This window comes from Notechis scutatus, chromosome Z, assembly GCF_049901735.1.
Source record: "Notechis scutatus isolate UNSWTSFEM ecotype Mainland chromosome Z, rNotScu1.2, whole genome shotgun sequence".
NCBI lineage: Eukaryota > Metazoa > Chordata > Lepidosauria > Squamata > Elapidae > Notechis > Notechis scutatus.
The window spans coordinates 62,926,471-62,943,527 of NC_142025.1; the positions used below are offsets into that span (position 1 = coordinate 62,926,471).

The following is a 17,057-nucleotide window of genomic DNA, read 5'->3' on the forward strand; positions in this document are numbered from 1 at the left end:
ATAGCTGCTGCAGTCTTATATCCACATTTGCTTGGAAGCTAAGTTCCAATAAATTCAATAGAGCTTACTTCTAAGAACCAGTAGGTATAGTAGACAATGCACTGTTAGATTGTAATGTTTTGCACACTTAACAGGGAATAAACCCAATTACATTTAGTTGGGTATAGTGCGACTTCCTTCTGAGTAAGTTCACAAAGGACCCTGTAAAACACTGATATTCAGCGGAAATTTTGGTCATGCATATGTTTTTTTATCTATTATATTGAACTTTTGAATGTCAACGCGAAATAGAAGCAGATGAAAACAACACAAAGATTTCATGTAGCAGTCCTGATTTTAGTTTCTATAAAGCCAAATACTTTCATTTAAGAAAATTAAATGTTAAATGTTAAATTAGAAGTTAAATGTTTGCCTACATGAAATTTTAAAAAAAAAATGTTATTCAGGGATTAAGCATGACATCCATTTCAAAAGGAACAATTTTTTATAAATTTTTCTTCCTTTTGTTACAATGTTCAGTTGTGCAGCCCCATATATGTGTTTGTGTGTGTGTGTGTGTATGTGTATATGTGTGTATGTATACACACACACACACACGCACACACACGGGGAGAGGGAGGGAGGGAGAGAGACAGGAATGTGCTTTTCTTTTTTTAAAAATAGTAATTTACAATTTCTTGAGCTTGGCAATCCCTTGGCAGTGGTTAATGCTTGTGGGTTAATGTGATGCTCCATTTGTTTATACTTACAGCAGAGTTTTATGTTGTGTGAAGTTCAAAGTGCATAGGAAATCAGCAGTAAAATTAAATATCTTGCCAAAGACTTGCTATTCACTTCCTAGTTTTGCAGTCTCAGGCAGGCAGCAAAAATGGGACATTGACATTTTGGTTTAAACTGTGTGATAAAAATCAACCATTCAGGTATTCAAGACAACTGGAGACACATGAATAATAAATAACTTTATTATGGAGCTTTTGAAAAAGGGAATTCTGTGCTCATGAGCGGAGCTACAGAAGACATGTTTCCGAGGAGGACTGGGGTTTATATTGTTTCAAATATACAGTCTATCCAGCTACGTATCTCCCAACGCAACATCCTATTGTAGCATACCATCTGTTTCCTTGTCCTGTTTACCCATTTCCGTTTCCAATAATCTCCATCATTAATATGACACTGGACAACATGACCCGCAAAATATATAACCTTTATACAAAACAATAGAGAATTCTTACATAATATTCCAGTAAATTATCTTAGGTTAACACAGAGGTTAAAAATGGTGTTACCATTGCTTTATATTTTCACAGGTATAATTTTACATATCACAATCCCCCCCTTTCTATTTCACCAGTTTATACCTGTGAATTCCACTTCCTGTTGGCTTAACCATCTCCTTTTTTCTTGGTTTGGTTATGTTACAACAATATTTAACATAATAACATGTAGGCATACACTGAATACAAATACAAGAAATGAAGCCGATTATACCAATAATGATACAAATGAATAAGTCTTGCTCCATTCCCTTTTGTATAGCTTCCTTTTACTATCCTCCACTTGGGACAATACATCAATAAATAAATTACCTCCTCTCTCTACAGGGCTTTCTTCCAAACTCTTCCATAATTTGATATTTAACTCCACACAACCGTGCTCTTAACAGATACTTAGCTGGATTTAAATTCCTATCAATTAAGAGAACCAAGTTCTCTTGGAATAACTACATCATAACAACATTAGTGAACCACCACTTGAATGCACAAAGGCCAACCACACACACCAGATCCATCAATTTTTGACAAAAGTACTACTAATTACTTTTCTTTTACTCCTTCCTACCACACATAACAGCAGTGATTAGCCAAAACATCTTTCTAATTGTTTTCGAGAACTCACTTTTACTCAAAGTTATACCCGTTGTTCTTAATTTTCATTAATCACAGGAGTTTTACTATCTGTCTCTAAGCATTGCCACTTAATTTAACTGTACAGTATATGCAGCTATGCTTCCTTCTATTGACATAATATCTTCCCCAGAGGGGAAGAGAGGAACTAGAAGGAAATTCTTTTTCAGGATCCTTAACAAACATTCTGTTTCGGGGCCCGATATTCCATCCAAGAATTTTACTTCCCCCTTTAACTGTTTCCTTTAACAAAAACCACTCTGCACTTCCAAGGGGAAGATGCAGTCATACACATATTACCGTCAATTATTCAAGGAGGCATTAGACCTAAAACTGTATTTTAGTGGATGGCACACACTAGATTGGGTGTCAGCAACCCACAGCTCTGCAGCCACAAGTGGCTTTTTGGGCCCTCTGCTGTGGCTCCCTGTCCCATCACTAGCTGGCCCCACCCCTTGCCCTCCCCTCCTTCCCCTGGCCTGAGAAGGTAAGGGCGATGGCAGGGAATAGAGAAGCCACCGGGGCTGATTCTCCAGCACTTCTTCTGGCCCTTGTTGCTGCTGGATGTGCCTCGGTCGCTTGGGGAGATGCGCAATCTGCTGTCCGCACTGAGACACTGGCCCAACCAGGATGCAACAGATGCTGGCTTTGCTAACACAAAGTCTGACGGGATGAGATCCAGGAGGAGGGGATAATGGAAAGGGGTCCGGACCTGCAGCTCCCAGCCATGGCTTTAAGAAGTTCAGGGCAGTGGGGAAAGGGAGCTAATCCCGCCAAACCTCACATGCCCACCCTAGGGCTCAGGCTCAGAGAAAGCCTTCACCAAAGATCAGCCAGTTTCCTCTCTCCCTCTCCCCCCTTCCCCTCTCTCTCCAGCTGTCTACTCCTTTTATTTCTTCTTTTTGGAAATCCAGGCTGGCTGAGAAATGATCGCCAGCCATGGCAGAGGCTTCCCTTTGGGTGACCATCTCTCCTCCTTCCCCTCCTTCTCCTCTTGCAACCCCCTGGCCAGCTATGGTGGGGCTAGGAGGGTGCGCACACATGTGGAGACCCTCCTTAAGTGACCCGCCATCCGCCCCATTAGTGCCTTTGCTGCGCTTTGACCGAGACCAACCACTCACTTGAGGGTCTTCCTGTGCATGTGCACCCTCCTGGCCCCACCACAGCTAGCCAAGGGGTCATGAGAGGAGAAGGAGGGGGAGAAGGAAGTGGAGAGTTGCCCGAAGGGAAACTTCTGCCTCAGCTGACGATCATTCCTCAGCCAGCCTGGATTTCCAGAAAGAAGAAATAAAAGGAGTAGCAAAGAGTCCCAAGCTTGCTGGCTTGGCCCAGCCATGACTTTCCAAGAGAGAGAGAGAAGAGTTGCAGGGGCGGGGAGGAGTAGCGAAGAGCCCCAAGGAGAGCTTGCTGGCTTGACCCAGCCACAGCTTTCCGAGAGAGAGACACCCACAGATAGACAGACAGGCATGCATGCACGCACACGCATACACACACACACACACAGAGAGAGACAGAGACAGAGACAGAGATACACAGAGAGAAATACAGTGAGATTCAGAAAGGGGGGAGAGGGGGAGATAGATACAGAGAGAGAGGGCAGATACACAGAAAGAAGGATACAGAGAGGGGAGGGGAGAGAGATACAGGGGGAAGAGGGGGAGAGAGAGACATGGAGAGAAAGAAGGGTTTTGTGGCTGGGTAAGCATGGCTAGGGGGTCATGTGACTGGGTGGGAGTGAGTGACGTCGAGTTGGCCATATCCACCCAGTTTTTTGTGGCTCCCATTGTTCTTTTTGTTTCCTGTGGGAAATGGATCCAAATGGCTCCTTGAATGTTTAAAATTGCAGACCCCTGCACTAGATTGTCTTGAAGGGCAGCAAGAAGCCACTTCTAAAATTAATGGCTACTTTTTTGGAAGTATCCCCAAAAGTAATTTTGGAATTAATCACTCTCATTCATTTTGGAGTATCACCTATTTTGGGGGAAGGGGAAATCAAGTGAAGATGGAAAATTTGGAGGACTATGTTTGTTTAAAAAAATACAATTGATGGCACTATATACTCACATGGAAAATGATTGTTCTGGAAAGGGAAATAAAAACTATATACTATTCTGTTTAAGTCTAGTTCCTCCATTTTCTCCAATGTGCGATATTCTCTTTGGATGATTAAAAATGCATTGTAATTAAATATCTAATGCTCATACTTTTAGTTGGCTTTATTGATAGGATACATTGCATTAGAGAAAGAAGCACAAATAACTTTCTTTAACTCAGCAAAATAAACTTTTCACTGTGTAGTGAAAAGTGAAAAAGGTGTCTTAAGAGTTTATAAATGTAGAAAAGAGAAATTCTCATTATCTAATGTCTGCTTATTGTGTTATTATGCACCTATCATTTCCTCTGGTTCTGTATCTTTTAGTAGCTGCCCCTGCAGTTGATCATCTGTTTTGCAAGTTGGAAGTTAAAGATATATTGCTGTGCCCAATCAGTACATTTCTGATTCAGGTTTAATTTATATCAGAGTCCTGAAATTTAGACATTGGACTCCTGCTTATTAGCAACATTTTGCTAACAAGGTCCCTTGTATGTTTCTCACTGTACTAATAACACTTCATTATAAAAGGATATGTGTATTGCCAGTGTTCAATATAAGCAAATGTTTTGAGTATGGATATATTTAAGTATTTAGCTATAAAGTACACTTTTGTTGACCAGGCTGGTTTCAAAGACTCATGATCCAACTTAAATTCCATAAATTTAAATAAACTTGTTGATATTACTCTTAATATTTGAAACTATCCCACATTACACTGATATGCATTGCTTAACTGCTCTTCAGCAATTTGCAATCCATTCAGTGTAAGGGTGCTGAATGAATAGTATGTACACCTGGTGCTAGTAGTTTTTGCAAGGTCCGTATGGACATGTGATCAAAATTCAGGCAGTTGGCAACCCACCCACATTTTGCACTAACTGCAGAGTAGAAAAATCTCTGACAACTTCAACTTTTCCCTAGCTGCCTATCTGTCCCCATCTCTGCCCTTTTAGCCACCTCTGCTGTCCTTCCCATAACCATCCTGTTCCCAACCGACTTTTGCAGTATTTTTCCTCCTGCTACTGCTGCTAAGATGTCTGTCCCTTTACAAGGCAGTTACTGGCCATATGAAGCATTCCTAATGTGGCCAGGACTTTCCATGCAAAGTGTCAATCCAAACAGGCTTTGTGAGCAGCCAAAAGAAGACAACGGCAAAAGGGTGGTAGACCTCAGGGTAGCAGGGACATATAGTGCAGGGTAGCAAAAAAGGCAGAAATGGGAGACAGGGGAGATGAAGCGGAGGCAAATGTGGCAGGGCAGGAGAAGCTTGAGGTCCTTACCAAAAATGCTGTTGCTAAGTGACATCATTATGTGATACCATTTATAACACGATGTATGACTTATCACATGATGTATGACTTAACAATGGAAATTCCAGTCCCAGTTAGGGTCATTAAGTGAAGACTACCTGTAATGCAATTTTTTCTTTAATGATAATTCTTCAAGTTATGTTTTCATTATTCTATTTAAGATACCCAAAGGGGTAAAAATCTTAACTCAAGCTTTCTAACATTTTATTTTCAATTTATAATGGGATTATATTCCAGAATAAATATTTTATGGGATGATGTCAGTTGATCCATGCACAATATGAAGCTACAGAGGTTCAGAAAGAAATTTTTTCCGGTATGCTATGACTCATCTATATTTCTGTCACAGGTTTTTCTATATGATGCTTTTAAAATGGAGGGATAATTTCAAATTGGGACCTTCTGAATCCCATGCACACATTTTGCCTTTGAGCAATGTTCTCTTGTTGCTCTATTATGCAGTTATTAGAGTATAAAAAATAATGCCAGGAGGTGGCATCCTGGCCTTATAACTCAGAAGCAAGATCAGCAAAAAAGGGTTTCCTATTGATTTGAAAAAAAAACTTGTCCCCCTTTCCCTGGAATGTATATGGAATCTGAATTTATTGAAATAATTACAAAAATTCTTAATGATTTCTACCTTTTCAATAGTTCAGTTTATGGCACAATCTGTTGTTTCTGTTTTTTTAAAAATACATAAAAAGTTAATGCAGACATTATGCCTACATGAGAAATGCAAATATTTATTATCAGGTAAATTGTGATGTTTTGAAGAGGTTTATAAGGTGTTAGTGGATCAAATAATTGCCCCTTTAATCTGTTATGCACAGTGTCATTCCAATAGAAATATATATAAGGAGAATTTTGATAAATTTGGTACTGGATATTTTGCAGTTGAGATCACTTTAAATAAGTTGTTGGTTGTTGAATCAAAATCTGTCTTCCTTGTAAGGAATGGAAACTTTATTTTCAGCAAGTGATCTGTGAACTAAAATGAGAACTTTCAGCTGTAAAAATTACAACATGGCTCATATTTAAAAAAAAACTATTATGCAAAGCCAATGCCTTCAATTAAATAATGGAGTTCAGTTGTACTATTGATAGTGTTATGGTGTTATATAAGGTTGAGTCTTAATTCTTCTGGTTTATTTGTTAAATCACCAAGACCACAATATGGCTAAAGATATGAAATATCCCTATTTTTTAAACCAATGTTTCATGAATCATAATAGAAATAAATCACTGTATTATTTCCATAAGACTTAAACCCAAACTCCCCAAAGGAGTCCTTCCAGAGATGGTATTCAGCACATTCTGACCAGTTCTGGAGAACTGATAGTGGAAATTTTGAGTAGTTCAGAGGACCAGTGGTAACCTTCCCCCTGGAGTGGGGTGGGAATGGAGATTTTACAGTATCCTTCCCCTGGAGTAGGGTGGGAATGGAGATTTTACAGTATCCTTCCCCAGTATCCATGCCCACCAAGCCATGCCCACAGAACCGATAGTAAAAAAAAATGAATCCCACCATTGAGTCCTTCCTATTACAAGTGTAGGTTTCCCTCCATCAATCTAGATTCTTTTAAGGTTAGTGCTTGAAGTGCACTGTGATTTAGGTTTTTTTTAAAGAAGTTTTCTGTATTTCCTTTGTATTGATCTTTCGGCGCAGCCCTGTGATTGGTTTTTTTTAGTTTCAGTTATAATAAACAGCCTTTTACACTGATACCTATCCAGATATACAAAAAATAAATACATTCAGTTTGTGTTAAATTTTCATAACTCTTTATCAAGTATCAACCACTTTTAGTTAACATCAATAGTGTAACACAGAGACAAGATATAAGCAAGAATGCACAAAGCATGGCTGAATTCAGTGGTGGGATTCAAATAACTTTAACAACTGGTTCTCTGCCCTAATGACTGGCTGGGTGGGCGTGGCTGGGTGGTCATGTGACTGGGTGAGCATGGCCAACTCAATGTCACTCACATCAAGGGTGCCTTGCCTCACCCTGTCCCTCACCACGCCCGGCCCCTCCCCGCCATTTCTTGTCACGCATGGCTGTTCATCTTGCCGAAGGAGTAGTTTTCAAATAAAAAGAATGTTCACCTTGTGCAAATAAATAACAAACATCTTTGCATCTTGCAAAGTATTGGTGCATCTTTGCATCTTGCAAAGTATTGGTGCATCTTGCAAAGTATTACTGCTCATTCTAGTCTCCTTTCCTACTAACAGATCTATCTCAGATTGTCCTTTGCTACAACCTCTCTTGTCTTTTGCATCATTCTATGGGAGATTATTCTGAAATGTCTTCTGTAATGTTTGCAGCTTTACAAGTTTGTTTCCTCCAACCCTGTTTTCACATGCAATTCTTACAAGTTACTTTGATATTCCTTCCTCCTTTTTAAACAAAGTAGTGGTTAAGGTGCTGTCCTAGAAACCAAGAGACTCTGAGTTCTAGACCCATTTTAGGCTTATGGCTGAGTGGCTAGTCATTCTTTCCCAGCCCAAACCACTTCTTAGATTGTGGTTGTGGGGAAATTAAGAGGAGGAAGGAATATTAGATTTCTCCACCTTGAGTTCCTTATAAAGTAATAAAGATAGGATAAATTTCTAACAAAATTAAAAAATCATTGTCAGAATGCACACAGTGTGACTAGGTGAGACAACCCAGGAGCAAATACAGCACTCGGGTTTGTATTTACATATAGCAGTTTTATACCTACAAAAGCATATATACATACAAGTACTTTGCTACAGGCCTTGAACAAACAGCAATCAGCTACATCACAGAAGCGCACATGGAGAGATAAATATACTCTCACAGGGTCTCCCTTATTTTACAGCCTCTTAAAGCGGTAGCAGTCAAATAACCCTGCTGAATCATTGCTACCATTGCATCATCATTACATCATTATACTATTAAAGCATTAGAACATTACAGCAACTGGTCAGCTATTAAATCATCATTACCCTGATACTCCTCCCATTTAAAACTGAACAGCTGGATGCTTTATCATATTCATGATGCTTTCTATCTCTATTATGTCCACATCTCCTGCTGCAGTTTTACTCTCAGTACTACAAACACTACTAGTACCATTACTACTACTGCTTCTGGAACTGCTCCTAATTTCATTTTCTAATGTCTCTGTACACTGTTTCATTACTTTCTATTACATCTCATCTCGGTTACCTTCTCTTAGTTGAATACCTTCACTTTCTCTATCCAGTTCAGTCTGGTTTCTTTGTTTACCCTGACAATCATTTGTGAGAATGATGTCCTTCTAAAGGAGAAGTGGGTGCTGACTGCCTTGTCACATGCCTTACACTATGCATTATTTCATTTTTATCCACTTTATTTTTCTCTACTTTTTGGTTTATTCTTCAATGATAGCACAGCCTGTGAAATTCTTACCTGTCTCACATGCCAGGGTTATGTGGGAAAACATCTATGTGACTGCAGGCTCTACAATCCTGGTGATCTTTTTAATGATCTTTCACTTTTTATCTAGAGAAGCGCTGACAGGATTTTAAAAAGCAAATTCAACCATGCCCTTTCTTCCACTTAATCAATTTTGCCAAGCATCTCCCCAATTCACAATAAAATAGCACTCACAACTCACAATAAAATATTTGAGGGGCTCCTACAAAAATGAGGGGATCAATCTATTTTCCAAAGCACCAAAAGGCACAAAAAGAAACAATGGATGGAAACTAACCAAAGAGAGAAGCAACCTAGGACCAAGGAGAAATTTCCTAAGGGTAAGACCAGTCAACCAATGGAATGGCTTGCATTCAGAAGTTGTGGGTGCTCCATCACTAGAGACTTTCAAAAAGAGATGGGACAACTATTTGTCTGAAATGATATAGGATCTCCTGCTCGAGCAGGAAGTTGGACTAGAAGACTTCTGAGGTTCCTTCCAACTCTATTATTTTATGTTTATGTTCTAAATTAAATGTTTCACAACAGATGCAATACAGCTGGCTGGATCACAAATCCATTACATTCAGGGCCTGTATGATCAAGCTGCATCATTGTCCCATTCTGTATCTTTTCCCCCCAGGAAGAAACAAGAAGTAGCCAACACTGCAGCAGCAATAAAAGGTCCTGGGGAACTCCAGGGAGTACCAGCTGATTGTAAAAGTGTTACTTAATACCATTTACTACATAATACTATTGTTTACTCAAGGGTGTGCTGGCTGCATTCCTGCAGTTTTATTATCACAGCTAAGTATTTGCCTGTTAAGTGATTCTTGGCTGTCTGCCCAGAGCTATTAACCGAAGGGAGAGAGAAGGGGGGAAAAACCTCACTTGCACTTTATTTTCAGCCACTTCGCCAAACTTCATTAAAAGTTAGCTTCCAGTTTGGCTGAATTGGTGTGAATCATCTGAATCCCATCACTGGCTGAATTACCTGACTGAATCATTATTTACTATAGCTTGTGAAAGCAAAATTAATCCAATTTGATATGTAGAGCTTCTTTCTGTGACTTAATAAATTAGTAGGATCAAGAGACAAATGTATAATCTTAATAGTCGACATACAACTGAAGTCCATCAATTAATTTCGGCACATACTTTCTTGTGGTTTATTCTATAATGTACCATATTTTTTAGTATATAAGACACACTTCCCCCCCAAAAAAAGTGAGTGGAAATGTCTGTGTCTTATACAGTGAATTGCCCCAGCGCCTGGAATGGGCCAAATATGGGGTGGCCGGAGGCTGAAAACGGGGCATGAAGGCCAAAAATGAGATGCAGAGGCCAATGGGACGTGCAGAGATAGCAATAGGCGATTGTGATCCCTGCAGCCTGAAACACCTGATCGTCAGGAGGCTGATCCAACTGACAATCAGCTGCTTGTGCTAATCAGGCTGTGCTGAAGCTGACCAGGCTGTTTGCTGTCTGCTGAAGAGGCAAATTGCTGGGAGGCAGAGGCAGATTTTTTTCCCTTTCCCAAAACTATACTTTGGAGCATCTTATCATCTGAAAAATACGGTATATACTAAATGATTAGTGAATACCGAATTTAAAATTGTATCATCTTAAACTGAGAATCAAGGAATTCATGAACATACTATTAGTGCGCAATTGCCTATCACAAATAAATAAATACTGAAACTTGTGTCAGAGTCTCTCCATCCTTATGTTAGATGTTAGAAATCTAAATGAAAATGATATTTAATCTGCATTTGCATGATGCAGCAAGAAAACAAGCCATCACTGCCTGAAAGTGCCAGTGGAACCACAGTGGACAGTGAGTCTTCCTAGAATTCCCACACTTCTTAAATCCAATTTGCTTTTCAGCTTTCATTTGTCTCCTTGAGGCTGTCCTATATGTATTTGTATAATGTACAAATTTGTATACTGTACTAGCTTTAGTAACATTTTATAAGGCCTTAGTAAGGCTATACCTGGAATACTGCATCCAGTTGTGGTCACCACTTTGCAAAAAAGATGAGACTTTTAAAAAAATGCAGAGAAGAGCAACTAAGACGATTAAAGCCTTGGAGGCTAAAACATGAAGAACCAGGATTTGGCTAGTCTGGAGAAAAGACGTACTGGGGAGACATGACAGCAATATGCCAGTGTTTGAGAGTCTGCCACAAAGAAGAGGGGGTCAAGTTATTCCCCAAAACACCAGAGGGCAGAATAAGAAACAATGGATGGAAAATCAAGGAGAGAAGCAACCTAGAATTAAGAAGAAACTTCCTAACAGGACAATTAACCAGTGGAATAGCTTGTTGTAAGGTTTTTAAGAAAAGACTGGACAGCCACTTGTCTGAAATAATATAGGGTCTCCTGCTTGAGCAGCAGGGGTGGGATTCTACAGATTCTCACCTATTTGCTAGAACCGGTTGTTAACGTTCTAAGCAGTTTGGATAACTGGTTGTTAGAAGAAATTACTGGCCTAATCCTGTAAGGAAGGCAGGAAGGAAACATTCTGGTGTTGCTTACAGAAACTGCCTCTCTGTTAACCCTTATTACATTCTTGGCAGGACTAAACTTCCTGTCTCCAGAGCTCTTTTCCCCTCCTTTGCTGGTATTTTGTGAAGTGACCATTCAAAGTTACAATGGCACTGAAAAAAGTGAGTTATGACCATTTTTCACACTTACAACTGTTGCAGCATCCCCACAGTCATGAGAGGCCAGGCGAGGAGATGCGTGCGAGGAGAGGCCAGGCGAGGAGATGATGTTAGTGATGTTGAGTTGGCCACGCCCACCCAGTCACATGACCACCAAGCCATGGCCATCAACTAAGCCAAGCCCACAGAACCAGTTGTTAAAAAATTTGAATCCCATCCCTGTTGAGCAGGGTGTTTGACTAGAGGACCTCCAAGTTCTATTCTGATTTATGCATAGGCAGATAGATGTCTACCATGAGGGTCAGGTTAAATTCAATCAGTGAACATATGTTGGATTGCTTTGTCTATTTTGTTTTATAGGATTGATAAAACATGTTTACTATGTGTGATACTACAGCATATGGCCTCCTTTTAGTAAAATTTCACATTACAGCAAGAATCCAGGAGATACTGAATGGATTAATAACATGTTTATCTATCCAGTGCACTGTTTGCCTGCCATGTACTATTGAAAGTCTTGTTAAAAATAATTTTTCCCAAGAAACTATTAAAAATAATCTGATAAATAAAATAATTGAATAAATAAAATTTCTGTTTTTCCTGGGTTAGTACATATAAGACATTTAAAATAGCATTGCAGTTGGACACCATTGTGTAAATTCCACTTCCATATCTATAATCAACTTCATTACATTTTGTGTGATTACTGTATTTACAACTAATTCATATGAGCAAAAATAACTTGATGTTCCAGCAAATATTGTATATTTGTATTTTTCATTTTCTGTGCCTAACTTCTTTTTCATAACTGGGAATTATATTTGGAATGGGATAACTTTAGACAATTTAGCCTTCAAGTACATAATATGCAATTTAAGCAGTAGAAAGAAAAGAAAGGCTGCACCTTTCTGTAATTTTATTAGCTTCTTAGTAGAAATGAATTTTAGTGACCATCAATTTAATGAACATTCAGTATTTCTTGAAAGTGTTTACTTATCATAAAAAATGTGAAATTAAGAATTTTCAGATAAACAGAAATTCTTGAATGATAGTTTGGTTGCTTTTTAATGAAATGTCACAACTTTTCAAATTGATGTTTTGCCTTCGTTTGCTATCTGACATTAATGGCATTACTCAGAACAGAGAAGATTCTATAATTAACTTTGATTCCAATATAATATAATATATGTAGGTCAATGCTGAACTGTGGATTCTTTGGTGTTCTTTAAGATTGCTTGTTTGCTTGCAAATGTTTTATTATCCATCTAGGTAGACCATCTGAACATGCAGGACTTCACGTAACCTTGATGTAAGTCACATAAAATGACATGAAGCTTGTGAGACCCTCAAGATAGATGTGTGACTAGAGCAAGCCATTTGTCCTATTTTCACTCACTCCATTCACTCTTTTTGTAGAAAGATTACCTTTTGTTTAAATGTATTTGTGAGGAAAAACATGTTGTCTGTATTATCATTACCACCTGTATTTACTGCCTATGTGTGCACCTGTATTCTAATATATTTGCACTGTTTTGGAAGGTTCAAGTTTAAAAAAATAAAAACTTTAGTAAATAAAAATTAAAAACTGTCAAAAATGGTTGAATGTTATTTATCTTTGCCAAGCCTAAATCATGCTGAGGTGGTGTGACTAGAAGATCTCTTCCACATTACATACCAAAAGGCTCATAGTTCTCACAGTGGCTGAGATTGACCTGGTATTGGAGACAGCACCATTTAGAAGAAGGGTGGTAGATGAATGAAAGTTTGGGGAACATGTAGATAGATTGGGAGAGGCAAAAAACGGTGGGCTGAAAAATAATCTTGTAAGTCCCAGTTATTTGCCTCTGCTCATAATTTTCTGCTACAGTTTGCTAACTGCTAGCATTGTTCTCTTTGGGAATTGCTTCTTCAATCAATAGAGTATACAAAGCATATCCACAGTTAGCCCCCCCCCCCACGCAATGTATTACATAAATTACATTAAATGTTCAAATTGGTTGCCATTTGCTTCTCAATATTTCCTTTTTCATTTGGAGCATGACTTTTGAACACACCTAAATAACACTTTCTCAAAAGAATTAAATTAGGTTTAAGACACTATGTTTCTCAGAAAGAAAGTCATTATGAAATCATAGTCTACACTAATCAGAGACAGATGGAAGGGCAAATTATTCTATGGGAAGGGCAATGGACCCCAAAATCCCTCTTTGAGACAGATGGGTGATTTAGAAATATGAAATACATAATTATTTTGCCCATTTTATCTTGCACACTCGTGATTTTTTTCCAAATCTGCTTATGTTCTTAAGCTTACCTGTTACTGCTGAAACAATAGGAAAATGGATTCTTGTAATTGTAATTGTAAGAACATAAAGAGGTTTCATTTCATTTTATTAAATAGCGCCCAATGTTCAAGTCTGTCAAGATCCTTCTGTATCTTAAACCTATCTTCTGGAGTGTTGGCTATTCCCGCTAGCAATCTGCAAATTTGATGAGTTCCCCATCTATCCCCTTGTCCAAGTCATTGAGAAGATTTTGAAGTGTACTGGATCTAAAACAGAGCCTTGGAGTACTCCACTGCATACTTCCCTCCATGTAGATGCAGTTCCATTGAGGATTACACGTTGAGTGCGGTTGCTCAGCCAGTTACAAATCCATCTGATGGTGATGCTGTCTAACCCACATTTTCTACTTTATTTAGTAGTAGGCTATGGTCTACTTTATCAAATGCCTCACTGAAATCCAAGTAAATTATATTGACAGCATTCCTCTGGTCAACTAATTTTGACTACAATTCTCACAATTGTTTTCATTGGGCAGTGCTGTTTGGAATTAAAATGCAAACTTATTTACAGGAATGAGGTAACAGTGCAACACCTTTCACTATAGTTGTGACAAAATATCTAACTTCATGCCTATCTCTGTCCTCAAAGTGAAACAATAAGAGTTCACCCTAAAAGTTTCCTGTTGAAATGATCACCCTAGTTTTCCCATGGTCAAGTAGATGCCTTTTTAAACTAAGTTTCACGGCAAGAAAGGGATGGATCCAGTGCTTATCCTGTTGTCCTTCTACATGCTGCACTTTAATGCCTGGACAGGGCAGAGCACTATTGTGTTCCTCTGTTATAATTCCCTAATTCAATAATAGTCTGTCAGTCAGTGGTGCATTTCAAAAATGGTTACCACTGGTTCAGTGGGTGTGGCTTAGTGGGCATGCTTTGTGCGCGCACACACTCTGCGCATGCACATGCACCAAATGTGCACTTTCCGCACGCGCAGAGGAGTTTTGACTCACCTTCTGCAATCCTGCAACTCTCCCTGTCACTTCAGCAGTTGCCACATGGCAATTGCTGTGCTGCACAAAGCAGCTGTGCTTTAAAAGCAGGACATAAAGGTTAGTATGGGAGCCTGGGTGGGTGGATGGGTCCAACACAAAGCATTGGAGAGAACCTGTTCAGTCTCCACTGCTAATCGCCACTACCGGCTCAGCAGAACCAGCCCAAACCAGTAGAATACTACCACTGCTGTCAATATATAAGACATTATGAGCTGAGATAGCCACAACAAGTCAGCCAATGGGAACTGTTTGGTGACTAAGAAACAGTACCTGTTGTGAGCCATGTCAAACAGCTTGGAGACTGGGTGTTGCTTAGGGTAACTGGTCTGTATAAATATAGAGCTTCTGTGGTTCTGGTGGTTCTGATTGCTTCTGCTTCTTGTTCTTGTATTTGCTACCATGTTGCAAGAGCTGCATGGGTATTGTATACATGCATCATGTTTTAAATGAATCCTGCTGAATTATTTACTTGTGTGCTGGTTGGATCACTGCAAACTCTGACATAGTCCTTTTCTTCCATGGCTTTTTCATCCTAGAATCCTCCAGATCTTTAAGACTGGATATTGGTTCAAAATTCATGGAATCATTCAAATAAATTTAGAAGGCAACAGGTAAGGAACCCTGAAGATAGCTTAGACTACTCTGGTCATGTCTGTTTAAATAGCATTCATTTCTTTGTTTTTACTGATGAACTCCAAAATATCTTTCCAAGTCTTGAAGTAACGAACTGAGAAAAGCAGGGAGAGCTGAATATATGGTAGAGGCACGAGAAAAGCAAGTAGGAAGGGAGGATAAAAAGCAACACAGGACACAAGGCTAAAAAAAATCAAAGGCAAGTAGACAATAGCAAGCAAGGAATATACAAAGGCAGAAAAGAAAGAGACAAACTAAGCCCACCGGAAGGCAGGGAGGGAAAGGATCATAAGAAGGAAGGGAAGAAAAGGACAATCATAGAACATTCCAGTACAGGCTAAGAACGAACCTCACGCTTAAGCCCATTCAACACTGAAAAATTTAAAATTGCACAATGTAATGATCTGCTAGAACTTCAAATTTATAAACTAGACAATTTTGAACTATAGGACTTTAAATCCTTAAACTAGAAATTCTTTAACTGCTAGAACCTTAAACTTTTAGCTACACTTTTCTCCTCAAATTTGAAACAATTGATTTGTTAGAATATAATATTACAAATTTGACATTTTCCCTTTCAAAAACTCTGGTAAAACCTTCTACTCTTCCACTTTCAATTTTTTTAAATCCACTCATGGAAGAAGAAACTGATACTATTGTGATCTGTAGAACATGTTCCATGTATGCACTTATGCCCATAGAATACCCAAACTACATATGTACCAAATGTAAACTAACCAAGTTACTTGAAGAAAAAGCAATGGGTCTATTGGAAACTCTAACCACTCTGAAACTCAACCCATAAAATGAGAAACCCCAAACCTTGCAAAAAGAATATGCCCAAATTGAACATAATAATGATCAAACAACTTCTAAAAGAAGTTAGAGAAAGAAGAAGACTGATGGAAACATATCACCCATAGAAAAAAAACACAAACCTAGTACAAAACCTCTGTCCAAACCAACCCACTTTGATGCAGCCTCACTGATGTTAAGCAATCGATTTCATGGACTCTCACTAGAAGAAAACATGCAGACACATAGAAAAGAAGCACCATCAAATGTCCCTTAAAAAGTAACACCATCAAATGCTTCTATGGCACATAGAAAACACCCCAAATGTCCTTAGGAAAAAAAAGTTGAGTGCTGGTGATAGGAGATTCAATTCTCAAGGGAACAGAACCTGCCATCTCTAGATCAGACAGTCTATCCAGAGAGATATGTTGTCTCCCTGGCGCTAAAATCAAAGATGTGGTTGAGAACCTAACCAAAATAATAAAACCCACAGACTACTACCCCTTTCTATTACTACATGTAGGAATGAATGACACAAAAAAGGACTTGAAAACCATATTGAATGATTATGAGCAGCTAGGCAAGAAAGTCAGGGACATAGGTGCACAAGTAGTTTTTTCATCTGTACTGCCAATGAAAGGACAACATCCGATAAGAGAACAAAGAATTCTAGAAGTGAACCACTGGCTAAAGGATTGGTATCACCAAAAAATTGTTGGATTCCCAGACCATGGTCCATACTATCTCCATGATGAGCTTCTGGCATGGGATGGGTTGCACCTCACAAAGATTGGGAAGAATGTTTTCGGAAAAATGACTGGCTCAACTTATCAGGAGGGCTTTAAACTAAAATTGTGGGGGGAGGGTGACCAAACTTTAGGATCTCCAGGACCTAATT

At 38.9% G+C, this 17,057-nt stretch overlaps 1 protein-coding gene across 4 annotated transcripts in view; it reads left to right on the plus strand.

Annotated features, from left to right (window-relative positions):
* The window catches only part of ITGA9 (integrin subunit alpha 9), a 588,311-nt gene that overhangs the window by 527,565 nt on the left and 43,689 nt on the right, over positions 1-17,057 (plus strand). The window contains exon 29 of one of the 4 annotated variants that reach the window (XM_087946921.1): positions 12,664-12,989. The exons of the other annotated variants lie outside the window; for them this stretch is intronic. The gene's annotated coding sequence lies outside the window, so the exon portion shown is untranslated. Of the gene's footprint in view, positions 1-12,663; positions 12,990-17,057 lie in introns of those variants that run through there. 4 annotated transcript variants of the gene reach the window in all.